Source organism: Convolutriloba macropyga, chromosome 8, assembly GCF_964194025.1.
Source record: "Convolutriloba macropyga chromosome 8, txConMacr16.3, whole genome shotgun sequence".
NCBI classification, from domain to species: Eukaryota; Metazoa; Xenacoelomorpha; order Acoela; family Convolutidae; genus Convolutriloba; species Convolutriloba macropyga.
Window position 1 is genome coordinate 50,313,294 of NC_134475.1, and position 27,960 is coordinate 50,341,253.

General features: G+C 33.9%; 1 protein-coding gene and 1 long non-coding RNA gene across 4 annotated transcripts in view; one reads left to right on the plus strand and one right to left on the minus strand.

Annotated features, from left to right (window-relative positions):
* Positions 1 to 27,960, minus strand: part of LOC142344801 (uncharacterized) — a 145,434-nt gene that overhangs the window by 77,188 nt on the left and 40,286 nt on the right. The gene's annotated exons all lie outside the window — the stretch shown is intronic.
* On the plus strand, positions 170 to 27,783 carry LOC142344171 (uncharacterized). 2 transcript variants are annotated; one of them, XR_012759250.1, is made up of 3 exons: positions 170 to 479; positions 1,359 to 1,556; positions 26,678 to 27,783. It is a non-coding gene; the product is annotated as an uncharacterized LOC142344171 (long non-coding RNA). The 2 variants fall into 2 exon arrangements; XR_012759249.1 differs by having other exon boundaries at positions 170 to 474.

Sequence of the window (27,960 nt, forward strand, 5' to 3'; positions counted from 1 at the left end):
AAGTCCAACGGGCAACTGAAGCAAGGCCATAGTCCGTGGGACATGCCCAAACGCTAGATTTTACAAATTGAGTATTTACAGAATGCAGGTTTGAAGAACACTTTTCTTTTACAATACTATATACTATTTATTATTTTTGGTATAAATGTTTGTTAACATTGGTATACGCGTCTGATATAAACTCACAATCGTTGGTTCAACGTTCAGAAATTACTTTGTAACACAAGCTGATTTTGTTTTACGTGCATTCGTACAAAATTTAATAGGCACAAAACATTCTAACTTAGCTTTTCCCTCGATATTTTACTTATTATCTTTCTATTTTCACTTACATCTGCCCATTAATTTTTATAGTTTGCCCATCATGTTGAATTATAGAAGCGAATGTTCGAATGCGGGACATGTTACACTTTGATGCCATCATTCGATCAGACGTCCTCGAAATAGAGTAACCAGACATAACTGCGTCATTTAGTTCAGTTTAGACCACCTATATACAGGGTTTATCAGTACTCTAACAAAACAGTATATAGCTCTAGGTACAGTCTTTGCTGTCCTCTAAGCGAGGAGCACTCTTAGAAGAGTGCAAAAAAGATAGAAATATTTTGCGTCACAACTTGGTTAGTTTAGTATCACTCTTAAATATATCAACTCGACTTTTCTGCAATGATATCGTTATCTTGCGCTCTGTAATTGGTTTTTCGTTGGGGGTCTGCTTCCCCGTTGTTCTTCCCGGGAAATTCAATAGGGATTAGATCTGTATAATCATCAATGATGACTGAACAGTTCCATTTTGCAGCTCCACATGACAGTTTGCATATCGAAGATGGTTTAAAAATTCTCATTTAAAAAGCAAATTGAAATAGTATTTTCTGTGATGCTGCAACCAATTTAACCAGCATGAAACCATTTTACGTTGTATATTTTGTTATAGTATAGTGCTAGATGGCAAAACCAATAAACCAAATCAAATTTTCAGTCTTAAGTTGCTTTTAGTGTAGCAGTTAGACCATACCTGATGCTTCCCAAATCAAGCATCCAAGCTCTATTTTTCAGGAGTTTATTGATTTTCAAGAACAAAATTGAGACTTCTATGATTTTGTAGAAAAGCGAAAACTACACAACTTTATACAAAGTGCCATTTTTGTCTTGCCACTCTATTTTAAACTAATTGCAATTGAGATTTTGAATGCAATTCTTGGTTTTGAGTGCTATGTTGAGCTTCGTTGCTTGAAAAATTCTTCGTTTAGCGGAGCAGTTTTCTTCAAATGTTTTTCTCAGAAAATAACTAAATTTGGTATTTTTGATGAGAAATCACTTTCTGTCGCCGATTTCGATAGGTGGTCTAAAACAATTAGAGATTCACTTTTGGTGCCTATTTGATTAGTGCCGAGCTACGTTTCAACTCGCCTTCACCTCGTCTTCAGTCTGCCTGGTACACTAATCAATTCGTACATGCAAAAACAGTTTTCTGACAATTACGTAGAATTCTTTGAGCGTCATAACTTCAAAGGCAATCAAATCGAGCACTCAAGTTACGCGACACATTACATAAGGTGAGAATAAAACATCAAATGCGAAATTGTTGGCAATTTTTGTTAACTGAGAACCCTTATTTGCTTGTTTAAGCATGATAATAGAACAATTTTTAAGCAGACATTTCGGTTGCTAAATTTATTGAGTTGTAGAAAAACAGCACAAGTAACTAGTTGCTTCAAAATTCTGATTGTTTCCAGTTGACATGTCTCTGCTGTTTTCAAATTATAGCAAAATTTAAACGAGACATATGACAAAATTTAGAAGAGGACATCAAAACAACAATTCAAAAATGAATCTTTTCGAAAACAAAACACATTTGCGTCAACCATTCAAAGCATTGGAAACCGATTGGTCAGAAATCTTTGAATCTGAAGTAAATTATAGCGTTCAAGCATAGAAAAAGACAATAATCTAGATGTCCATAGATCAACTTTTACCAGAGAGTTCTGCATCATACGCCTCTGGCAGAATTGAAATTTGGAAGTTTTTCACTCGTATCCTTTCAGATGTTCTTTCTTTCGGATAGCTTCTACTCTGACGTAACATACAAAATGTTTTCTTGTTAGATCAACCTCTTAATAAATTAATTGAACTAAGTTAGAATAATGAACGCCATTTAAATGCATTCAACAGATTGAACAGGAAAAAATATGAACAAAAATTAGTGTTATAGTTTTTCGCAAATTTCAAAAGTAATGAGACTTCAATTTTCCGAAGAAAAAATAGTTTTCTCTCAAGTTTTATTGTTGTTATCTATGATCAATAGTTCTAGAATTCTTTATTTTGATCAATGATTAAAAAAACAACAAAAGAATTACTTACCTAAAAGAAAAACTTAAAGAAAGACAACAAAAATGAATCTGATAAAGTGTAATTGATAAATGTACATATTTTTAATGCACGAGGTCTTCTTGTTTGTCAGAGAAGCATCAAAATTTTCTGAAGCCTCGGTGCAACTTGCTGGGCCACAAATTTATAATCAGTTTAGAATTAACGCTAAAACATAAAAATAAGGTATTTTTAAATGTTTTTCGTCTAAATTTTTAAATGTGCTGAATGTTTTTTTAAAAAAAACTAGGGCCGCATACATTGAAAAACATTTTTCTTCCGCAAAAAGTTTCAGTTATACCGCACTTTTACCGCATTGTATAAGTGAATGTGCAACTTCAAAGAAATGAGAACAGAAAGAAATTGAAACGACAGGAACATTGAAGGATGCTAAAACTTCAAACGTTCTTTAAGATTTCTCATTGTTGGGTTTAAATGTTTTAGTTCATTGTTGACTGGCCTTCAGTTTTCGTTAACACTTCCAGCAGCGAAAACAAAAAATACTGTGCATATAATCAAGAAAATATGACAATATAAACAATCCTATTATATAGATTAGGATAATAACTACCAAGAGACTCATGATTAAAGATTTATTTTTTTCAAAAAATGTTTTTTTAAGCGTTGTTCTTTAATTAATTTCAAAATATTCTATACCTTAATTATTTATAGCACAGCATGAATATTATGATTTTATTGATTTTATTTTACACAGTTGTTTACACTGTGGGTTGCTTCAAAAAAGTCGCACTAGAAGCCAAAACTTTATTTCGTTATGTATGTTTTAATTTCGACTGCACTTGAGAAATGAAAACAATTAATAAAATTCAAAATAGTTGTTTTTAAGATTTCGGCGGGTTATGTCTGTTCATTAGACCCCAATTGTTGTGCAAATAGAAAACAGATATTTCACTGAACAGGACAATGAATTTCAAGATATTCCCTCTCAAGAAGTCGCGAGCAGGTTTTTTTTTCCAATTCTTTGCACTTGTTTTTATTTTTTAAGAGCAATTTTGATCTACTGTGCGACAAAAAAAATGAGCGGATTACCGAGCAAATTTAACTGAAAAATTATTCGACACTTTAAGGCTGGCTTTATGGAAAGATTCTTAGCAACCCAATTTTAGCCTTGCTTCGGCGCCCAGATTAGTTTGCATAAAATTTTTATGCCTCCTGGCGTACGTGCTATTTTTTCATAGTAACGTACTATAGTACAACTTATAATTCGTAAGGGGGTTATACTGCTGGTCCGTACATTAGATACTTAAACGACGGGGTTAATCGCGGGACCACATGTATAACTTGAGAGTTCAACCCCTAGTTCTACTCTTGGTATTTAGTTAAGTATTAAAGAAAGTTAAATGCAAATATGAATTAATAAGTTATGTTAAACAGCATCAAATATGAACCGAGCATTAAGGGATAGAATAATTAAAGTTATAAGATTGAAATAGCACAGATTGAACTATTCTAAGTTAACTTATAACTTAGATAGAGTTTGAGAGATGTTAAATTATAACTTAGAGAAGTTAAGCTGAACTTACTTGATTTCCAAATTTGTGCTAAGTTAATATTTTATGACTTAGAGAGTTCTTAGTTAAGAACAAGTCACAAAATATTCTAAGTTAGAAAAATATCTCAAGTAAGCTGAGATTGAGCAAGGGAGCAATACGGGAGTATGATTTTAAATCAGAAGTTATCAGGGACCAAATTGTGCTGGTGGTTGAGCGTGCAAGCTCCTTTTATACTTGCGGACACGTGGTTCTCTAGTATCCTATTGGATAGAGATAACGAGTGTCGACAGAGTTACCAAGGTTAACTTGGTGTTATCTGTGTGGCGTGATAATATCACGTCATAGTATTTTAGTAATCTTAAAATAGTAGCTTATTCAAAACTACTTAGTAATTTGTTCACACGTTAAAATGGACTTTGTCCAAATCAAAATAACGTAAACTCTCAAAATAGCACTAAGATTATCAAATAGTGTTACTGAGTGTAGCACACTTCAGTACATCCCATCCCGGTCCATAGGTATTAAATCAAAACATCAAATTTTACATAATCGAATAAACTATTTAGCTTAATTTTATAATAATTAAGCATTTAAAGTTTGTGAGGTAGACTACTTGGTTAAAGTTCTAAAGTTCATCGTAAAGTTCATCTTAAAGTTAAAGTTCTAAAGCTTCTTGTTTCTGAGTTCTCTCTTGAAGAAGGGTTGACGATGTCCTAAGATACAGGGCTGTACAAAATAATAGATCCAATTTTTTTGGCTGGTCGTTATAATAGACCTTTTGAAGTTTTTCTATAAAATTGTGCTGCTAGTACATCTGACGTTGAATAATAGAATAATATAAGTTGAAGAATATACTGGTTAAAATAATGGTCTATAATGACAAGCGAGGTAAATGAATAGGGAAATTAAAATTACTGCGCACAACACCATAAAGGCTAGAGTTGCCGCAATGACTCCCCAAATAAAGAATTCCGTTTCATAATTCATCTTTATTTGAGTATTGTTGAAGAATAAATCAATTGAAGTAAGCTTTGTAGCTATAGTTTAAGGAATTAATACTTAGACTTAGTTGATCATTATGAATTAGCTTTAAGAAATAATTAATCTTGCTTTTTGTCATCAGTTCAAAATAAATAACAATTTCTTTTTGTTCAAAGTCTTCAAGAAATAAAATGACTTCGCATTGAAATTCAGAATAATATAATTCGCAGATTCTGAAAACTTTATCGTTAAAAATAATCTGTTTAGAAAAGTTAACCCATGCGGATTCAACATGATCAGAGATTTGACAATAATCTTTAAACCATAAGATATCAACACCTCCTTCAAAATATGTGTTCATTTTGAATAATGCAGTAATTCAATTTTAATGTCAATGGGGAGAATGGAAGACCCATTAATTTTTGAAAGGAATTGACAGGAAGATCCAAATAGTACTTAAACTATAAATGGCGGATGGCGATGAATGCATACCTGTTAACGAAAGATTGTAACATTTCTATATCCGTGATCACCAAAGTATTGAAGATTAACATATTAATTGAAATAAGTGAGAGGTCGAAAGTTTAGATTATTGATGTTAAGAATTTCTTCTGTATGAACAAGTTTTAGAATTTCAAATAAATCGTACTCAGGAACTTGATGAAAATAAACTACAATTTCATTAGAATTGTTATCTTGTAAGAATAAGATAATCTCTTGTAACTCAAATGTCCAATGAACTGACAATGGTGTATAGAATTTATTTCCAACTAAGAATGTTTTCGAAGTTTTAATAACTTGCGATTGAATAAATTCAGCGAGATCACAATATGTTTTGAAATATTTAACGTCTACTGAAAGGTTGTGAGACATTAAATAAATTATGGAATTCGATGGAACAATCGAATGATGTCGTAAGCAAGATAAATTGGTAAAGATAAAGAACAAATCAAATCTGTAATGGACTCATTTTTCACCATAAATTGCGCTAATTGTAATCATTGAAGATTGTTTCGATGAAGATTGAAGAAATGCGGATTACTTTACTTGATATAAGTAATGTAATAAAGGAGAGTAAGGTAACCAAAATGGCTAATAATTAGGCGTTTGAACTAACGAATAATTTTCCTCACCGCGGGAGAAAGAAGAAGAAGTAATGAAGGAAGTACTGAACATCAACAACCACAAAATTATCTATTCCATTCCGTGAGTGCTCAACGTGATGAGCGGAGGATGTGGAGTTGATGCTTCAGATTTGCGATCTCCAGTTGGAGCTCAGTAATCCGTTGTTCGAGCTGCTGAGAGCGTTGTCTTTCTGTTAGAAAGTTTTGTTGTACCTGATAAGTGAAGGTATCAAGCTGAGGAGTGAGGTTTGCTGTAATATTATCAAACGGGACTTGTATTGTTTGTCCTTGAAGGTTGTGATTAGTTAGTAGATAAGAATTTTTGTTCGACAAATAACCAATGAGATTGAATCTATTGATGTTGGGTTGCAACTGGTAGATTAAATTTGTATCGTAGTTCGGGTGTCCACTAAAACCGGGGGTTTTAGCTTGTATCTCAGCTTGATGTTGTTTTTGTAGGCGGTCTTGCAAGGGGGTAGTTGTGTAATGATGAAGATTAAGAAAGTTTGGTCGTGACGATTGAGTAGTTGTAGTGTTTGCTAAGACGTTGGGTACCGTACTGTTTGTCTTGGGTATATTTACTTCTAGCGGTGTCGCTGGGTTGAATGTCTCTCTAATGAATTGTTTACGTGGTTGTTTCTTTGCAATTGTATCTGCAGTTTTAGTTCTCTTCTTGGATGATGTAATCGTCGTTGATGAATTTGCACTAGTTGCTTGAGTTTGTACTGCTGAAATCTTGATAGCTGAGAGAAAGGTTGTAGATGGGGTAACGTGAGTTGTGGGTTGTACTAGTCTGTCGAGTTGTTTAACTCCAGATTGAGGTTTAGAAGTTGATGGTGTATTGTATTCGGGCCAACCACTTGAAGGTTCCTTCTGAAAGACTGGTATCAGTTCGTTAGGGATTGAAGAAAGTTCCTGAAATATCAAGTATTCTCTACTTTTATTCTATTCTAAGAGTATATTTTTTGAAGTTATTTTGCTAGTATTCTCTTTTTCTTATTTTTTTTTGTATTCTCTTTCAAAGTAAATCAGTAGTATTTTTGAAGTCAGTCTGTATTATCATCATATAGTTTGATGATATTAAAGTAATAGAGGAATTAATCCTATACTGGAGACGTAGGAACGTTGTGATCGTTTCTAATTTCGTCTTTATTATTCTCATCATGTAGGTTTGGGTAACCACTTTTATTCTCAAATCTTAAAGCTTGTAAGCCTATATTCTCTGCATAAGGTGGAGTTTGAATAACTCGCTCTCTAATATTAATATTTTCGGTTTTTGGAATTTGCATTGTCCGTTCTCTATTTTCATCAGTGTTATTATTATCAGAATTTGTTGCTTGATAGATAGAAGTCAAAATTGGAACTGACATTAAATCAAATGTGGCAGCAAAGAGTGCCTTACCAAAGTGAATGGATGCATCTGTAATTTTGTTAATTTGCATTGCTCGAATTAAGCATAAGACTATGTCGATGAGTAGCTTAATGAATAAGAAAGCGGCAAAGAATATTCCGCATCGCTCAATTATATATTGTATTTTACCAAAGGTTTCAACAAATTGATTATTAAAGAAGTCCGGTGAAATGAATGAATCTAGATAAATAGTTCTAGAGTTATAATAATTCGTGCCTGAAATATTTGAAAATGATTCTCTGCTATCTATTAATGACTTAGTAAAGTGTTTGAGAACTCCTTTCATATTGGAGTTGAAAGTTATTGAATTCCAGAAAGACATCATTTCTTTATATGTGTAGTTAGAAGCATAAATACTTGCAGTAATTACATTCGCAATTTGTTGAATAACTATATGTGGTTTAAAGAGTGCAGGTCCTCTTACTTTTGTGATTTGTGGGGTTAGTTCAACCCATGAATTATCATCGTCAACATCTAGTTGAAATAAGTTTGAATGTTTATCAGAGCACAATTGTTCTTCGGCTTCAGTGAAAGTTTGTCTAGAAATCGGATCAACGAAATGAATTTCATCTTCATAAAGAATTGGTATTCGATTATAGCACTTATTAAGAATCTGTAAGGGTGAATGAAATTCAGGACAATTATATAGCCAGGCAACATTGCCATTTGTTTTGAGAAACATAGATCTGTTTCTTGTTAAGGTATATCCAGCTAAACGTGGATTTTCATGAGAAATCATTAAAGTGTTAAGAATAGTTGAGCGCTCTAATTCACAGTCATTTTTTAATAGCTCTAGAGTAGAAGTTTGAAGTTGCCGAAGATTATTAAAGTGCAAATAGTCAATTTTTGTTCCAAGATGTGCTTCGAAATCAATATTCTCATAAACTTGAGAATATGTTGTATCAACTGTTTTGTTGTCACTGGAATAGAATTTATTTTTCATAATTATAGCACCAGTATCGGATTTAAATTTGTGAATGGGTTCTCCAGTGTTCATATCAAATCCGTCACGAAGACTAATGTATAGAGAGTCATATGGCGTAGGATATACTATTCGTGGATGACTGCATAAAGACTGTGGTTTATTATAAACTTGGAACATAAAGCTTTGTAAGTCGAAATCTGACTGAGCTGAAGTAAATTTAGGATCCTTTACTATGTAGTATTTGTCATTAGCTTTAATCATTTGAGCGTCAAAAGTGCGAATTATAGTGAAAAGACAATTATTGGGTTCATCCCAAGTGTATGCAAATGGATCAGTAGATGTAGAATCGCAGCCTCCGGCTGATAAAGGACAAGGTAGAGGTATATTTTGCCAGTTATTAACTGTGCCATCTCTAAGGTTTATATTCAGGCTAACATTTTGCATATATGTTTCATAAGTGTAATGTGTAATCCAACCTCGGGAGTTACATTCATTGTTTCCAGTTCCAACATCGCCTGAGTTAAAGTTTGAAAATAAAGATTTGTCAAAATCGAATTCTACTGATTTAGAAGAAGAGGAAAGTTTTATCTTTTTTCTTTCCTTTGCAAGTTTGCATTTCTGAGCATCAAGTTTAACTGAAGTAGTAATAGTATTATGTCTGGCATCTATGCCGCTAGAGTCAAAAGAATCGCAAAACCAACGTAATTGCTGTTGGGTTGCTTTACACATAGTTGCTTCTAGTTTAACTTTATAATTTCTTTGGTAGAGAGTGACTCGTGCTTGATTAGTGCTAATTTTATCAGGGCGAATTTCGCAAGGTGCTACTTTGTTGAGAGAATACATCTGGTTTGAAATCATTTTTGAGCAATCAAAGTGGTTAACATGAAGGTTAGGAGCTGTGTTTTCATAGATACTCATCTTTTCAATTGGTCTGGCGTCAGTGAAAGACGTTAAGAGTAATAATGCAAGAAATATAATAAAGATCAAATATTTTGTATAGCAAGTAGTTATAACGCAGAGAAGTGCAAGAGGTATTATAGCAATAAGTTTAAGAAACTGAACAGAACGAATTTGGTTTCCTATGTAGGTAATAAAATACTCTACTTTTGAAAGAAGCGCTTTCTTATCAGTAAGTTTATCTTTAAAGAACTGGTCTTTAATCAGTGATAGTGGCATATGGACGTTACGTTTTGACCAAATTAATAGCTTTTCAGGAGGGTCTAGAAATTTAAGGTACGGAATTTCTTCAGGTAGACAATTATCTCTACTTACGACACATTCTATGAAGTGTGGATGAGAATCGTTATATTCAACTAGGAGTTTTAATTCTGCAATATGCTGAGCAATTTCAGATTCAATATCAGTTGTTACAGGTAGGAACAGAGTTAAGCAAAGTAATATAAAAATAAGCATTTTGTAACTTACGTTTATTACTTCGTCTATTGCTGGTGATTTCTTGATTTCGCCGTCTTCCATTTAATAAACGAAGACAGTATAAGGTGAGTCTAACAGATTCAAGTTAATATTATCCGTGAATGCAATCTGATATTTTAGCTCGTGAACGTGAGCGGGATTATAGGGTACCCAAAATATGACAAACTTTGCGTTATTTTCTGATGTTACAAAGAATGCAACTGTTCTCTGTTGATTAGAAACAAAACACTTGTCAAGTGCTACAGTTTTATTTCCGAATTTCAATATTTTCTGTAGGAGGAATATTCTAATATACGATAGCGGGTCGAATGCAAGGGCAGTAAGAACTTGTGTTTCAAGGGAAGGTGGTAACATAGATTAAGGGTCTACAGTAAAGGGAGCTTCGATGATATCAAGGTCTATTTCGTCTCTGTTGTTCAATTGGAAATGAAAGCGTTCAATATGTTCTGGTTTGTTAGGCGTCCAACTAACAATTATTTCTAAGTTTACAAACTGGTCTTTAACGAAGAAAATAATAATGTTCTCTTTATATGAAATGTATGATCGATCAATTGTGGCTGTTTTGTTATTATACTTTAAGGTTTTATGCGGGATGTTATAAGGACTGTAAGAAGTGGAGAAAGTTGTTCTTGAAGCTATAATCCAATAATCATTAAGCGGAATATTCATTGATCAGTTGGTGGTTCTAAAATCAAACAAGGGACATTGAAAATGTCTAAGTCAACTAAACTTGAATAATGAATTTGATTTAATAAACTGTTAAGTTGTTGAGGGTTATACTTTCCCCAGAAGACAGTAATAGGGTCTTCGTTAGAATTAGTAGCAAAGAATACTACAGTTCTCACTTCGTAAGAAATTTGACAACTGGTTAAGGTGTTTATCTCACTATTAAATTTCAGCTTTTGGTTTGCTTTAATAGAAACTTTCACAAGTGTATCAGGGTTGATAGAAAGAGAAACAAGAAGACCGTTTCGGTCGAATGAGACTTCGGTCATAAATGAGATTGATTGGTTTTAAGGTCGTTGTGTATGTTAGCTGGTGAAGAAAGTGTTTAGTGTGGGTAGTGTTGTTGGGACTTAGAAACTTTCTGAATTGTCAGTCTCTGAAGAGTTATAGTTACTGACTGAGAATTGAATTGAGAATTAATATTGAACTGAGATACCTGATATATGTGTTGTGGAGATGTGTTGTGACAAGTATTTGGTAGTCACAAAATGAAATTGTTGGGAACTTTGCTAAGTTTTTCTAAGTTTATTTGAAAGGGGCAAAAATGTGAAAGATAGAATTTGGGACAGAGAGACGAGAGAGAGAGAGAGAGAGAGAGAGAGAGAGAGAGAGAAGTGTTTAAGTTGGAGCTGTAATTGAGAACGAAAGAAGTAATTGATTTCAGAAGTTAGCTGAGAAAAGTGATTTTGAATTTTGGGTAAGGCTCTTAAATAGTGGTTCTCAGGGTTAAGTTACCAGAATATGTGTACTCAAACCTGATTGGCCAATGGCTGACCTTGACTAGTGGCATGTAGCATGGTGATAGATTGGTCAAATGACAAGAACATGACGACAACTTTGCAAAATTGAATGTTCAGGATTTGCTATTTTTATATGTTCTATGCGATTAAAATATGTGTCTTGAAAAGGAAATTCTGACATTTTCTACCTATTATTCGGGCTAAAGTAAATGACAAGCACAGGAAACAGATGTTTGGCATTTGTGGTCACTTGACCTGACCTTTAAGCACCATTATGGAACATATGAACACTCAAATGCAATCGAACTTTGACAAAATATGACAAACACACCGTAAAACAGATAAATTTGGCAAAAATGAGGTAAAAAATGATGTGAAATTTAGGTCAAAGGTACGAGTTGAGACCTATACCATTGATCGTAGTTTGGTCCCACTAGAAAAACAAAGGGGGGGTTTAGGGTTCACAGATCACCTCCTGAGAAGATACAGCACTTTAAAAAACAGGCAAAATTAGCACTTTTTGATTATAGGGTAAATTCTAACCTTTTATCAAGTTAAAACATTACTAGGGCACTTTATATGGTTCTATTTGACTATTTAGGAATTCGCAAAGTTATATACGTTCAAAAGGACCTAAACAAATATATAAAATGAGTATCAAAATTTTTTGATCGCAACAAACATGATATAGAAATTTCGCTCTGAACGTTTTGTTCGTTAGGTTTTTGTGCATATATGGACAAATTTTGAGTATCGTATCAGGACTCCTTCACAGAAGATAGGTCAAAAGGTAACTAAATTTTAATTTTTTTGGATAATTTCTATGATTTCTCTCATTTTATCATTTCAAGTTAGTGGAGGATTGAAATGCATGCTCAACTGACTGGTAACAGAAGTGAGTTTAGCCATATTACTAAATCGATTTCTATTTGTTCTGGTAGCGGGTATTTGTTTGTTCTTAGTTGCATAACTCTTGTGTGTAGAGGTTGCAATTTTGTGGTTAGTTATTTGCTCATAAGTGCTCTAATGTTTATTTTAAACATTCCTTGGGTCCTTAAGCTAGTAATGTTAGCTCTTATCTGTTGACTATGTACGTTGCTTTAAATATGCGTTTCCTGACTAAGTGCGATTTTACGTGGGTTAAATAGTTTGCAAGGGACAAATTTCTGTATTTAAGGTATTTAACTTAGATAAGGTATTTGTTCATGGGGGACTTGCTTCTACTTAGCTTTGCTTTGGGTAACATGTGTTATCAGCGTTAGTTTGCAATAAAAGGTATGCAAGAATATTAAAAATGTATGATTGTTGAACATGTATAGAAGTTATGGGTGTGTAACAGCTTGCAACGGTGATTAATTGCGTACTTTGTGTAAGATTTGTGTTGAGTGGGCTATTTGCTTTTTGCCTTTAACTCTCGTTAACTCAAGTTGCTCTCTTGATTATTAGATTCCTTCCAAACTTTAACTTCTTATTAACTCTTAATATCAACCTTTGATTCTTCTTTAACTTTTTCCTTAACACTTCGTTTCAACTTTCATTTCTTCATTAAACTTAAATCTTTTTTATTCTTTTCTCCTTAATTTCTTAATCTTGTATCTTCTAATTTTTCTTTCTTTCATACATTCTTTTATTCACTTCTTTCTTCTTCATATTTTAATTCGTTTAGTCATGAACTGGTATACGATAAATTATTTGAGAGAGACCGAGGAAGTGCGAGAGGAGTTAGATGCTGCCCGATGGAGCATTGCTGTGCGGGGGATGGAATTGGAACAAGTGAGCGAATCGGTGGAGCAGATTCGAAGGGGGCAGTATCTACACTTCCTCTACTCTGATGTGGATGGATTAGGGGTACAAGATTTCTTGTTCTTCTTCTCAACTAGTTACCGGACCTCATCATTGGTATTAACCGATGATGAAATTGATGGGATACTTCGAGCAAGAGGAAGTTTCTCTCCTTGGGAGAGGAGATTTACTCAATGTGTGACAGAAGACACGGCTGATATGATCAAGTTCTTCCTGGGGGATGATGAGAGTTTACTTTTTTAATTTTTGGTTTCTATGTTTTAAACTCTAAATAACAATTATGATTTGGTTATTTGAGGCTTTCACCCGGGTAAAAGAATAGACAGAAATGTTAGGTGATATTAAGTGGAAATGTGTAATATTCAGGTGCATATTTTGGTTTCAGTTCTTCATAAGATTGTACGCAAGACGGAGGAGTGAGGGGGTTGACGAGTGGTGGGACAGGGTGATACAGTTGGAAAATCGCTTGGTGGCATTGCAAAGGGCCTGGTGGGATCTGCAAGTGGGACCTGTATTGCAGGACTGTTACTTGCAGAGAAGAAAATGGAACTATACGAAGTGCTTGGCATTCGAGGAGGAATCTTTAATGTGTCGAGTTGTGAGGGGGCTTTTGGAGAAGTTTCTCTGAGGAAGCAAACGAACTTATTGGTTTGTGCAGTTTTGTAAATATTATTTTTATTATTTTTATGATTTTGGTGCGCATGGCGCTTTTAAAGAGATTTTGATTCTCTATTTCTTTTTGAGTTTATGTATCAAGTCAGAAGGAATAGGTTCACCAAAGAATGTATGTGCTTTTCTATTACGCTGAGGTCTGCTTAATACTTCATTTGCGTCTGGTAAATTAGATATATTAGGTGATGCTGTAGGTGTAGGATTATAAGGTGATGATATAGGGCTATTATGCGCTGCTTGGGGGAATAATTGTCGTGTAGCTTTAGCTTTACTAGCATTATTAGGTGGGGAAGAAAAATTTTCTTGCTGTGGGCTATTAGGTGAATACATATTTTGTATAGGGTAGGGGGTTGAAATGCGTGGGGGTAGAAAATTAGAAGAGCTTGTGCCTTGTATATGCGTAGTATTATCTACTCGGGTTTGTAGCGATTCTAAGCCTGAGTCTTTTGTTGGTGTAGCCTCAACATTATAAGTTGGCTGTAGTGGAGTATTAGAATTTATAGTAGGTTGTGTTTCTACTAAGGGCCACTGTGAAATAACAATATGTTTTGCGCCGCTATTAGCGTTAGATTTAGAGATATTATGCCTATTATATTGGGTATAATAATCATCAGTGTCGTCGGGAACTACATAGTTCTCAACTAACTCTTGTATTTTCTCTTCTTTCGGGTAATAAGGTACTATATGGTTTCTATGCACTGTTTTCTTTTCATTTGTTTTGTCATGCTGTATTTCATATGTAGTATTAGTTAACATTCGTTGTACTGTATAAGGTCCTGAGCGTAGCTCTTGTAGCTTTTTGGATTTTAATAGTCCTTTAGAGTGATTCTCTAATAGTACTTTTCTACCTTCAGGTATAGGTTTTCCGAGTTTAAATCTATTTCTATACTTGTGCGCTTTATTCGTAGTTTGTCTACATTTAGTGTAGGTATTCGAGTATATAGTTTTAAATGTATTCTCTCGTTTTAACATTTCGTTAGATAATCTGTTTTGTAATAATTTCTCTATCTTTTTGTTATTACAAGTTTCTTCACTATGTGAGTGTGGCGGTAGATTACTACAATACTCTGATGTGCATTTCTTTTGATTATCTCGTAGTAGTCCTAACTTTAGTGATAAGGGTATTTGCGGTTTCGTTCCGAATAGTATTTCATAAGGGGTATATCCCGTACTGTAGTTTACTGCAGTATTGTGTGAAAATGCAAATTTACTAGTGTACTCGGACCAATTAGATCCACTTTTACTAATAAAATGTCTTAGGTAATTTGTCAAATGTTTATTTTGTACTTCTACTTTGCCGTTAGTCCACGGTGAATATGCAGTTCGGGGGCATAGTGTAATTCCCATTTCGTTTGTGTAGTGAACGAAATCATTACTAATAAAAGCATTGCCGTTATCATGTACTATTTGTTGCGGTATACCAAATGTAGTTATAAATTTCTCTAGTTGATTTACTGTTTCGAGAGCTTCAGCATTCTTGCTAGGATATACTTGTATAAATCTAGAGAAAGCGTCTACTATTACAAGACAAAATCTATTTCCTTTGCTAAGTGGTCGTAGTGGACCTTTATGATCAATATGAAGTGTATGTAGGGGTATAGCTTCTAATTGTCCCCATGGTTCTAAGGGTGCTTCGTTCAAGTCTTTGCGTGCTGACTTATTAGTTTGACAACTTAAGCAATCTAACATTAACATTTCAATCCATTTAAACATACCGGGCCAATAGAAATATCGCTTAACTCTATTGTAAGTTGTGCTTTCTGCTCTATGACCACTAAGTTCATGCGTATGTGCGACTTCGAATATCTTTATAAATAGTGAAAGTGGTGCACATATCCTAACGTCAAAAGAGCCGTCTTCACAAGGTTCGGAATAACAGAGTAAATCATATTGATTCTCTAGAAACAACAAGTTGAAATTATTCCTATAAGTTTGTAGTGCTTTAGATTGTTTAATAATATAGTCCTTTTCTGGAGCTTTGCCTACTTTTAGCCAATCTCTAACTTTATTTATCACGGAGTCGTTTACTTGTTCTTCAAGAATATTATCAGTGTCAAGATTAGCGTTTTTTGCGAAATCTGTAACTTTAGCTATTAAATCTAATGTATCTGTGTGGACATCCTTTTCTGAGATGTTTTGAAAAGCTTCTGGTTCAATAAGTTTCTTAAATTTTGTCCGTCTGATATAGTCGGCTTTAGCAGATTCTAATTGTTCAATAAGTGAGTTTTCAATATTACCTTCTACTAAGTCTAACCAATCTTGGTCATCATAACCTTCTCGGTCATCACTTATTTCAGCTATTTCTTCTATCTCGGAATAGTAGTGATTATCATACTCGCTAGTTAGTTCTGAAGTTAATTTCTTTATTTGATTTATTTGTGTGCCGTAGCGAAAACAATCAGAGAAGCTGTGTATAGCATTACAGTGTTCATTTATGTAGTCTGGTGCATCATCTACGCTAAAGTCACCTTCATCATTTATATTAATAAGTTTCTTTCTTTCGCCTTTGACTTGAGCAATAATTGGATAACAGTCGTTAGCTGAGGCGTCCTTATCGTCTTGATGCAATACAGAGTAGTTAACTTCTTTTCCGTTAATATGAAACTTTATATCTTTAGGTATCACTTTGTGTTCTAGTTGATAAAGTTTAGCATCTGCTAAGGAAACGTTTCGGCTAAGAATGTCAGGGAACGCTAAGTTTTTGCCTTCAGTGTATATAATTTGCAAGTTTTGGAACTTAGTTATTACAACTTGATACTTAAAGAAACGATGTGACATTTGTCCTCGTCGTGACCAAAGAAATAGAATTGGTCTGTGGTCACAATATAGGTAAATTGGAAAAGGGGATCCAATCACATAAAATTCATATGTTTGTAATGCAGATATTATTCCGCATAGTTCTCTATGTTGAGGGGACATCTTTTGTTCAGCTTTATCAAATACTCTTGAGTTTGCTGAAATCATACGTTTTCTATCAGGAAAATCTGGTATAAGAACACAACCTGTTCCTAAATTAGATGAATCAGCATGTATATGAAAAGGATAGTCATTAGAAGGAAACGCGTTAGAAATATCGTGACAGAATCTTTGTTTAAGGTCTGTGAATACCTTTTCGTGTTCTGGTAACCACTTGAATAGTGTTGTATCTTTAGTTAAGTCATATAGAGGTTTTGCATCTATGTGAAAGTTCAAAATATAGGTATGATAGAAACCCATCATTCCTAAAACTCTTAAAACTTCTGTTTTCGATTCTGGCGTTTTTAGGTTTCTAATATCATCTATGCGCGAAGCAATAGGCGATAATCCGTCCTTAGATATAACATGTCCTAGAAATTTCACTTTTCGTAAGAAAAACATTGTTTTATCGGGGGCTGCTTTAAGGTTTGCCTTTCGAAGCAAAGAATGATACTCTTTTACTATTGTGAACATTTCTTGCTTATCTTTAGCTTGTAATAAAGTATCGTCTATGTATGTTATGGCTTGTTTACGTTTTATAAGGGGTCCAAATGCATAACGCATTAGTTTGCTAAAGAAACTGGGTAATGGTGTAAGACCATAAAATCCTACTTGATAGGTGTACTGTCTGCCTCCTACAATAAAACTTGTAACCTTCTGTGTATCTTCAGTTAGTGGTACTTGATTATAAGCCGATGACAAATCACTACTTGTAAATATAGTTCCGGTTATTCTTGTCATTAGAACGTTTAGTGGTTCGAGTGGCCAACTAGAATTACTTGTATCAGTTATAGAGTTTAGGTATCTAGCATCAATGACTAGTTTTACATAATCCTTCTTAGGTAATATGATGACGGGATTGACAAACCAACTATTCATATCATCGTTCTCATTGAGTTCTCTGATTATCCCTGCTTGAATTAATTCGTCCATTAGTCTTTCTAATTTATCTCTGAGATGAATGGGTATTTTGCTTGGTCGTTGCTTTTTAAAGGTTGCATCTTTCTTCAAGGGTAAATGGAACTTATGTTTAGTTCTGCCAATATCATACTTATGATGTGAATAGACATCATTATCCTGAAGTATTATTTCTATCAATTCAAACAATTCATCATCAGTCAAATCACTTTGCGTGAAATCAAAGTTATCTAAGAACCTTTCTAGATACTCTATGTCTTGAACTGTATTTCTATTTTGCTTAATTACAAAATCACTAACTGCCTTATTTATGATTCGGTTGCTTTGTAGTTTATCTCTAAACTTAGGAAACTGTTCGTTGACTTTAGGTCTACATAACTCTTTTGCTTCGGTAGAGAAGTCTGTGGCTAGTTCTCTCTCATATTCTTTGCATTTTTCTATTAACTCACTCTCAATAATTTCGAGCACCTCTTCCTGTTCTAGTGTATTGGTTTCTACTTTTTGTAGTTTATCAATATCATCCTTGCTTGTATACACATAGATAGTTATTCCTGAATTGTTAAATGTTTGTTCAATTAGAGAAGATATCTCTCTCCAATCCATTCCGTCTAAACCACAAGCTATTTTTGGCATCGCTATACAGCGTAAATTTAGTCCTAGTGCATGATCTCTCATAGCAAGTAGTGTTGTTTTGATTGTATCAATTGTTGGCTTTTCATAATGATTAGCCTTAGTGATGAGATTATATACTAAGTTATTATCTGCTCTGAAAGTTATTATGTCACCTATATCACAGTTTCTACTTTTACAGTAGTCCTTTAATAAGGGCATTCTTTTGGAGATTGTGTTAGCAAAACCTTTTCTCATTTCTGCATCTGAGGATATCGTGTGCGCTATAGGCATATTAGAGTCAAATATAGATTGGGTACGAAAATCTATATATCTAATGCAAGAATTAGTTTGGATTTGCTGTCCTTCTTGTAAATTGTTTACTACTGTGTTCAGTATGAAGCAACTGTTATAGTCCTCACTTTCGTTTAGTATTGTACTTGTAAATTCGGCACAGTTTTTGATATTGTATCTTTGTATAGGTTTGTCAGTTATATCACACATAGCATAACCTATTATTCCTCTATTTATCTGTATTGGGTGATTCTTTTGATTCTCCATAAATATGGGTAGAAATTCTTCAGGTTGTGGACAAAGTGTGTTCACAAAGACTAGGTCAGTTTTTGCAACGTTAATATGGGGCATGAAATATGTTCCTGGTGGAAATAAGGCTTGACTGGGGTGCTTTTGCTTGTGTAATTGTGTACTTTTCTGTTGTAGAAAGATTGGTTGAGCTATGTTTAAAGCAGTCATCTCAGTTATGTATGGGTAATCTTTCTCATTGTTAAGTGAGCCGTAGCAAATTAGGTTTCTCTCAGTTTTTAATTCTACTGCGGGGATATCGAAGTGAAGTGCTTTTAAAAACAAATGACAAAAATCAATACCTATTATGTTCTGTCTCTGTTCTTTAGTAACGAATACTTTATGAGGGACTGTATATTTACCGTCAGTTTCGAAGCTAGATTGAGTAGTTGTGTAGCCAAGCATTCTGATTGATGAACCAGTATATGTTTTTGAATCACAATTTGTATTTTGTAAATGCAAATTTTGCCCAAGGTTTACTAGTGCAAGGTATGTAGGATGATTGATAATAGTGCAAGTTGATCCTGGGTCAATCATGAATTCTACTTCTAAACCACTATTATTTTTAATGTCTCCGGTGGCAAAGTGATATAAGTTGAGATAAATTCTTGACTTAGTACTACTTTCTTTAGTAGCGTTCGGAGACTTCAAAAGTTTAAAGGAAAGAAGTCTGTTATAGCATTTACGTAGTCATCGTCGCCTTCAACGAAACTTATTTGATTTGGTTGTTGCTGAATATTGTTGGGTTTTGATTGTCTTTGTTGTAGATTGTTATTTCTACTTGGTGTATAGAAGCTAGCACTTTGTTGTGGCTGTTGCTGTTGTTGTGGTGATGGTGATTGTTGTTCAAGATTGGGTTCATTATTTCTATAGGTGTTTTGCTGAGGGAAGGTTTGTTCGTATGGTTGAGTGAATCTTTTGCCATAACTGTTGAAAGATGTGTTTTGTGGTTGATAGTTAGGCTTGTTGAACCTAGGATTATAGTTTGAGTAGCCACCTCTTGGTTGATAGCCTTGGTTTCTAGGACCATTGAATCTTGTATTTCCTCGGTTATTCTTTCTATAATCATTAGAGAATGTTATATTTGGCCTTCTTGGTTCAACTAGTTCCTTTCTCAATTTGTTAACACTATCATCTATCTGTTTCTTTGTGCATCTAGAGATGGAATGACCATTGCTTCTGCAATAATCACAGAATCTAGTACTGTTAGGTCTACCTTTTATATTAGGGTCTCTTGGCCTAGATGTATCTATAGCATTCACTTCGTTGCTTTTGAAAAGACTGGTTAAATCGTTAATTTTGCTCTCGAGTGTTTTAAGTTTATCTATTCCTGTAGCTCCACTAGATTCTGTTGTTACAGAAAATGTTAAGTCTTTCACGACTAAGTGATCAACAAACTGTGTCCAAGTTATTGAAGGATTTTCAATGAGTTTCTCGTGCGCTTTGCGTTTTAAACCTTGTGGTCTTAGTCCTCTTATAGCAAAATCTATGTATTTCTGACTTCGCTGTCTTTGTTGGATTTCTTTCTCTTTCCTGATATTGTCATCACCTTCAATACTTGTTGGTATCTTTTCTGGCCAACCTTTATCAACTCCACTCTTTATTCTATGTAGATAATTCTTTATTAATTCTCCTTCTTGCCTGAATGTGTTCTCAACCTCAAGTCTAAATCTAAATTGGTCTCTACCGTCTGTAAACCTTTTTATAAATTCATCTTTTAAAGTATTCCAATCTGTAGTATCTGTGACTTCACTTTCAAACCATTCTAGTGCTGTATCAGTTAAAAGTGAGCCAAATAAGGGTTGTTGCCTTTTATCATAGCGAGTTTGTGCAGCGGGTGCTGTAGGCCTAGTTCCTAGTGAAAAGAGTATTTTGTTTTCTACAGAGTTCCAAAAAGAAGTGGCATCCTGATTAGGATCATTGCCTGAAAAAGATACAAGTGAAAGATTTGGATGTGTTATGGAAGTTTCAGGTGGGGGAGTAACGGCAGGTGGAGGAGTACTACCACCAGGACTGGCCATTGTTTAAAGGACTGAAATTATTGTATTAGAATTATTAAGAACAGAGGAATAGTTTAAATCAAAATCAAAAAGGGATTTTAGTAAGAAGCCCTTTGACTAGTTAACTTACACAAGTTAATTTAATGACTTTTCTACAATAAGTGAACAAGTTAAATTTAGGCAGGCTTCTCTTATAGTTTAAATGAACAAATTAAATTCAGAATGCCTTTTCTATATTAAATGAACAAGTTAAATTAAGTTGCCTCTCTCTATTAAATGAACAAGTTAAATTGAAGTTGCCTCTCTGGGACCACCATTTATTCTGCTGGTCCGTACATTAGATACTTAAACAACGGGGTTAATCGCGGGGCCACATGTATAACTTGAGAGTTCAACCGCTAGTTCTACTCTTGGTATATAGTTAAGTATTAAAGAAAGTTAAATGCAAATATGAATTAATAAGTTATGTTAAACAGCATCAAATATGAACCGAGCATTAAGGGATAGAATAATTAAAGTTATAAGATTGAAATAGCACAGATTGAACTATTCTAAGTTAACTTATAACTTAGATAGAGTTTGAGAGATGTTAAATTATAACTTAGAGAAGTTAAGCTGAACTTACCTGATTTCCAAATTTGTGCTAAGTTAATATTTTATGACTTAGAGAGTTCTTAGTTAAGAACAAGTCACAAAATATTCTAAGTTAGAAAAATATCTCAAGTAAGCTGAGATTGAGCAAGGGAGCAATACGGGAGTATGATTTTAAATCAGAAGTTATCAGGGACCAAATTGTGCTGGTGGTTGAGCGTGCAAGCTCCTTTTATACTTGCGGACACGTGGTTCTCTAGTATCCTATTGGATAGAGATAACGAGTGTCGACAGAGTTACCAAGGTTAACTTGGTGTTATCTGTGTGGCGTGATAATATCACGTCATAGTATTTTAGTAATCTTAAAATAGTAGCTTATTCAAAACTACTTAGTAATTTGTTCACACGTTAAAATGGACTTTGTCCAAATCAAGTTTGTGCTTCACGCACTATAACGTAAATTCTCAAAATAGCACTAAGATTATCAAATAGTGTTACTGAGTGTAGCACACTTCAGTACAGGGTCATGGTTTGTAAGGGAGGAGAAGAATTGACCCGTATTTAGCTTTTGCTTATTTTTGCCTAGCCACCAGCCAAAATGACTCGAACACCAAAAGTGACAATACAAATGAATTTCATGACTGCTTCAATCATTGTGATTTATTGTTCCGACCCCACTTGTGGGGGAAGGAACTATATACTCAAATGGGTTTTTTTTTTTTGTTCAGTGAATTTTGGCCGATCGATATATTCGTCGTAGAGAAATGTGAGTGGTATCATTAAAAAGCTGGTCCAGCGTAGAATTCAAAAGTAAAAAGATTTTTTTGAATTTCGTTTTTTTCGAGGAGTTATCGAGGATTGAAGTTTTGTGTGAACAATGGGATCTTTAGCATGATTGTTCACTTTTAGTACAATTTTCTTCAAACTAAGATCTTTTTTACGAAAACATTAATTCAAATTTCTATAAAAAGAATAAATTTTGAGTTCGTAAAAGTTGAATGCAAGGCGATAGAAAGACTAGTTCTGGTCTCATAGGGAAGTTCACTATCAAAAAAAAATCGAACTCTAATTGAGAGCCCTTTTTTTAATAAAACTTTTCTCTTTTTTGCTTTTTAAAGTCACCTAGAGACAAGTCACATTTTATATCGACGTTCTATTAATGACAAAACTCCTTTATAGTCGAATGAAGCGCAATGAACAAAAAACGTCGTTTTCAAGGAATTGCTCATGTTTTTTTTTGGCTTCGATTCTGAGTTTTCGTAATTTTGAATGAAACTTTGAATTTCTTTTTGAAGTTTTACTATTTTTTTGGAGTCCTATGGTAGGGATTCATTGACTAACAGTGCAATATGTTCCATAATGAGCATTAGGTGAACAGGTCTATTTCATTGAGGGGGTGGCTAATGGCTGTTAAGACTTCAAAAATAATTTTTCGAATTTTTTTTTGAATATTAAAGAATCATAATCTTATTATAGTGAATTGTAAGTCAGTCCAGGGGTGAGAGCACCCTCTTCCTTCCTACTGCAACCAAAATTAAACTGGTTAGCGGTTTTATCTTCTATCTATTGGTTATATGACTTCAATGACAAAAAATTTCAATTTTTTAAAAATTTTTTTGGATTTTTACGTATTATTGGTTACTTTTGAAATCTTATCACATTATCCAAATATTGACAGTTCCCATTAGCTTAAAAACGATGTTCTGTGGATGGCCAATAAAAATTTTAAACAAAAATTTATGGTTTAAATGGCTTCGACACGTTCTTCTTGCACTTTTCTACTGATTTTTTGGTTTTCTCCTGTTTTTTTTTGTTGTTTTAATAGTCATTATACTTACTGTGATCTCATAATGAATACCTATGCATGACAAACATAAATGTACTGCCACCGGGGCATCTTTGAGCGTTTTTATTGACTTCCGTTGAAAGCTATTGAATTTAATGTCTGTTAAAATAAAAATCATTTTTCGAAAATTTTATTTGAACAATAACAATTCCTAAATTTTTCTTGAACTGTTAGTGAGTTTCAGTATTGACTGGACCCACTTGCTTTTTACTGCGACTAAAAATATTCTGTTTAGCTGTTTTATCTTCTAGCTATTGGTTATATGACTTCAATGACAAAGATTTCAATTTTTTTAAATTTTTTTTTTGGATTTTTTGAATTATTGGTCATTTTTGAACTCTTTATCACATTATCCAAAGATTATTGTAATCCAATTGGCTTAGAGAGGACGTTCAGTGGATCACAGAGAAAGTTTTCAGAGAATAGCTAATGGTTTAATTGTCTTCGACACTTTCTTCTCGCATTTTTCTACTGAATTTTAGTTTTTGCTGTTTTTGTTATTGTTTTCTGTCATAAGACTTATTGTGATGTCTTTTTAACTATCTATGCATGACAGACATCATTTTCCTCCCTATGGGTTATATCTGAGCATCGTTATTGAGCTCCGATGAAAGATTGAGTTTACTGGCTGTTAAGGGTTTAAAAATAATTTTTCGAAACTTTTTTGAAATTCAACCATTGCTAATTTTTTTTCGTGAATACTCTTGGTCATTGCTGGTTCTAACAGAATCCATTTCCGTTCTACTATAGCCAAAATTAATCTGGTTAGCGGTTTTATCTTCTACCTATTAGTTTTAAAACATCAATGCCACGAGAATTCATATTTTTTTTGGGTACTTTATTTTGTTTTTCGATCCTTTTGAAATCTTATCACATCATCTTACTGCTGAGAGTCCCTATTGGTTTAGGGAAGAAGTTCAACGGATCATAAATAAAGTTTTCAGGGAAGAGCTTATGATTTGAGTTGCTTCGACATTTTCTTCAGGCACTTTTCTACTGAATTTGTGGTTTTTGCCTCTCTCTGTTGTTGTTTTCATAGTCATTAACTTGTTGTAAGGTCTTATTGATGAAATACGATTGGCAAAAAAACTTATTGTCCCCTCGAGGCATCATTTATTGTATATACTGGCTTCCGTTGAAGGCTAATGAATTTAATGGCGTTGATAATACGTGTTTTCCCGCAATTTTCGTGCGTCTAATGTATTTGTTTATATTTGTTGATTTTTTGAAATTATATTGATAAAAAAGGTTTTCCCATTGCTCCTGAAAAATTAATTTAAAATTGAAGAGTGTTTAGTGAAAAGTTCATTTTTTAATGCCTTCGACCCTTTTGTCGCTCAATTTTTTTTCCTGAATTCGCTGTTTTTGTTCTTTAGGTAGCCGTAAATTGCTCACAGATCTCATAGGCTTGTAATTGAGGACTGAATGAATGATGTTGCTCGAAACATTCAGTATATAGCGAATAGGTTCCTTTCGTCAAATTTAACTTCTATTCATCAATCAGATGTCCCATCGAATTTCGTGTATTTCAAGAAATAACATATATATTGATATTATGTGCCACTGTTGTTTCGTTTTTCTGAACGTTTATTGAATGGCCATTTTTTGCGTTTCTTTTTCTCTTCCTTCAGAACAATCGCGTAATAACAGATCCCAATGGTTTTTAAATGTGGCCCAAGTAAACTTATTTAATCTTTCAGTATAAATCCTTCAACTGAAATAGCAGAAATAACAACTGAATTAAAAATACATATTCAGATGATAGGTATTGATTTTAATGGTAGCAAAGGTTTGTGTTTTCGCAAATCGTTTGTAATTTTTTGAGTTTCTCTTTAGTTTGTTTCTATGGCATAGTCTGACCACAGACGGGTGCTTTTGGTTTTGTAATGACTTTTTAGTAATTTATCAAGGATTTTTTTATTAAAAAACCAATGTTTTTTAAGATTTTTGAATTTTCTTGGTGCAAAAAATGTTGATTAATTTTTAAGTTTCGCCTCACTGTTCGTTCTTTTTGTCGGCTTGTTACCTAGTCTCGTTAAGAAAACTTTTCATCTGCTGTATAGTTAGTAAAAGGTAAACTTGTGTAGTTAAGGTTTTATCTGACTGCATTTTGACGTTGTTACCAGGTGCTTTTAAATTTAGATATTCTTTTTTTGCCGCCAAAATTTTGTTGGTGCTATTTTTTTTCTAGTCTCTTCAATGTCAGGTCACGTTGGTGCTGTAATGAAGCATGGCATTAGTAATTCAATTAGTAGATAGAATGTGTAACGATTGTTTTAAACTCAAACATCTATTTTTGTTATCTCTTGATTTGGTTGACATTTTAGTCAAAAATGTAGATGAGCTCGGGTCGGAACATCATGTGCGAACGCACATTAACGAGCCGCCTTGTTTCCACTCAAGAGACAGAACTATCATTTTACTTTTTGATATGATAGTTAACTCAATTTTTCAGCGTTTTATCTTCATGTGCATCAAAAAGCAGAATTGGGGGTTAAATTAGGTTAGAATTTACTTCTGAGAATCCTTCGGCATTTAGAACTAAGCCGTGGGCTCTCGGTTCTAAATTGTTTACTTATTATGCAAAGTTTATAGCGATTTTATTAGTCTTGTGGTATTTTTAATGTGATTTTATGCCTGACGGATTTTTCGTCTGACCCATTTGACTTTTCGTCCTTAACAACTCGATAAATAGGTAGCGCCCGGAGGCACTATACCGCCGTAGCCAACCCCTCGCCGGTCGTATGAGAACAACTCGCCGAACGCTAGTCGGTTATTATAAATATGAGCTAGGTGTACAAAACCATAAGCGAATTTGAACATTTTAGGAAAGTTTTCGAAGGAATGTGAAAGTAATACTCCACTGTTGGTTTTTCACATTTTTTTGGTGGTTTGTACGCGATTTTAAGTTGAAAAAAAGCAATTGTTCGATGTGTGCTGATTTCAACGTCGGAAAATTGAAAACCAGCACTACTGCACTAATTGCCCACGGTAGGCCTAGACCTGGGTATTGTTACTGTCATTCGGTAACCCGTTTGATAATAGAAACACTCACATAAATGTTAGAGAAAAGATATCAGCGCGCAAAATGGAAAAATGTAACTGCTTTTAGGTTTTTTTTTTGTTGAACCGCGATGCCAACTTGGTTTAGATATTGTACAATTTTGTGCGTAACACATGACTGTTCGTTTTTACATTTTAATATTTTGTTTGGTGCTTGCTTAGCAAAGCAGGAATTATATTGGAATTTTCTTCATCTTAAATGATAATTGTACGTTCTCTCATTTTTACAAGTGTATATATTTGACAGCAAATGGTAAGCATGTAAATTTGACCTTGAAATATGAAGTATTATCATTTAACCTACTTAGGCGTACAAAAACTTATTGCTTCGAAGTTCAGTTTCACGATATTCAATATTTTTAACGCTTAGCATTACTCAAAATTTACGTGAAGAAAATTAATTATCTTTTTTTCAGGCTGCCCGCTAAGGAACCAAAGCAGTGATAGCCAGAACAACGACAACGGGTGCCAGAATTCACGTGAATAATGAGAGGTACCGCAGGGGGTGTTGTTATCCTTTGCATGGGGGCACTTGGCTATGCTTTGGGTTCCCTTTGTTTTGCCAAATCGGGAGCAGAATCAGCCCAAATTAACACCTGGGTTGGATTACTGGGTGCCCCATTGTGTATTGCCCTACTTGCCTGCGATGACAACTTCTCGCCATTCGATCATAGAAAAGACCCTCATTTATACTTGAGTTTTGTCAATGGGTTTGTATTCGGAGGGTCGGCATTATTCCTACACTTTTGGTCGCTCGAATTCATACTCCCTTCCGACAACAATATGGTGGCTGTCTTTTTCCAAATTTGTGGATCAGGAAATTATATTTGAATAACAAGGGCACGGGATGTAAGGTAACGACTTGATTGGGTCAACTTGTTGTTTTTCTAGAATAAATTTTGCGTTACGTAGATCTCCCATAGAAAGGACTCAATCTTAATCTTGAAAGATCTTGTCAGATCAGCAATATTTCCATAGTCGGTTCTCGGCCACGGTAAATTTTCAATAGTGAGGTCTTTGTTTTAGCTAATCGCAATAACAAAGACGCAAAAAATTTGTAACTTTGAAGTTAAAAACAAATAAAAATGGATGGTGAAATCATTAGTGGCAAGGTAAAAATTATTTTTAAGAGCTGTACTTTATGCGTTTTCAAGGCCTTTTTTATTTTAATATTTCTGCTTTTCTAGAAGACTAATAATGTCAAAATGAATCTTATGCGTTTGAAATATGAGTTTTAAAAAAACTAAATCCGATAAACTATTTTATTGCATGGGGACCAAATAGCAACAATTGAATAATTCCTAAGCACAATTTGCCGATTTGTTTTACTATCTCAGCATCACTACCCCTAAATAGATAACAAAACGATGAATAGAGATATCAACCCGTTCGTAACTTTCAGTTTCAGAGCAAACACAACGGGTCAATAAATTTGTGTTTTTTTATTTCATTGTCAACCGATTTCAAAGGAAAAGCGTGACAGTTTGATAACTAATTTGTTTAGTAACAACTTTCTTTTTGATTTCTCAAGGACAGATGTCTCGCATGATATGTTTTATGGAATTAAAAAAATCTGTTTTATAAAGAACATTTATTTTTCTCATTAACAGGCAAAAAGTTGTTGGCCTAGTTGAGTGTTACTCTATATCCGGGTTTTTGTTTCTTTCCCCACTCAATTTATGCTTAACAAAAAAGATTC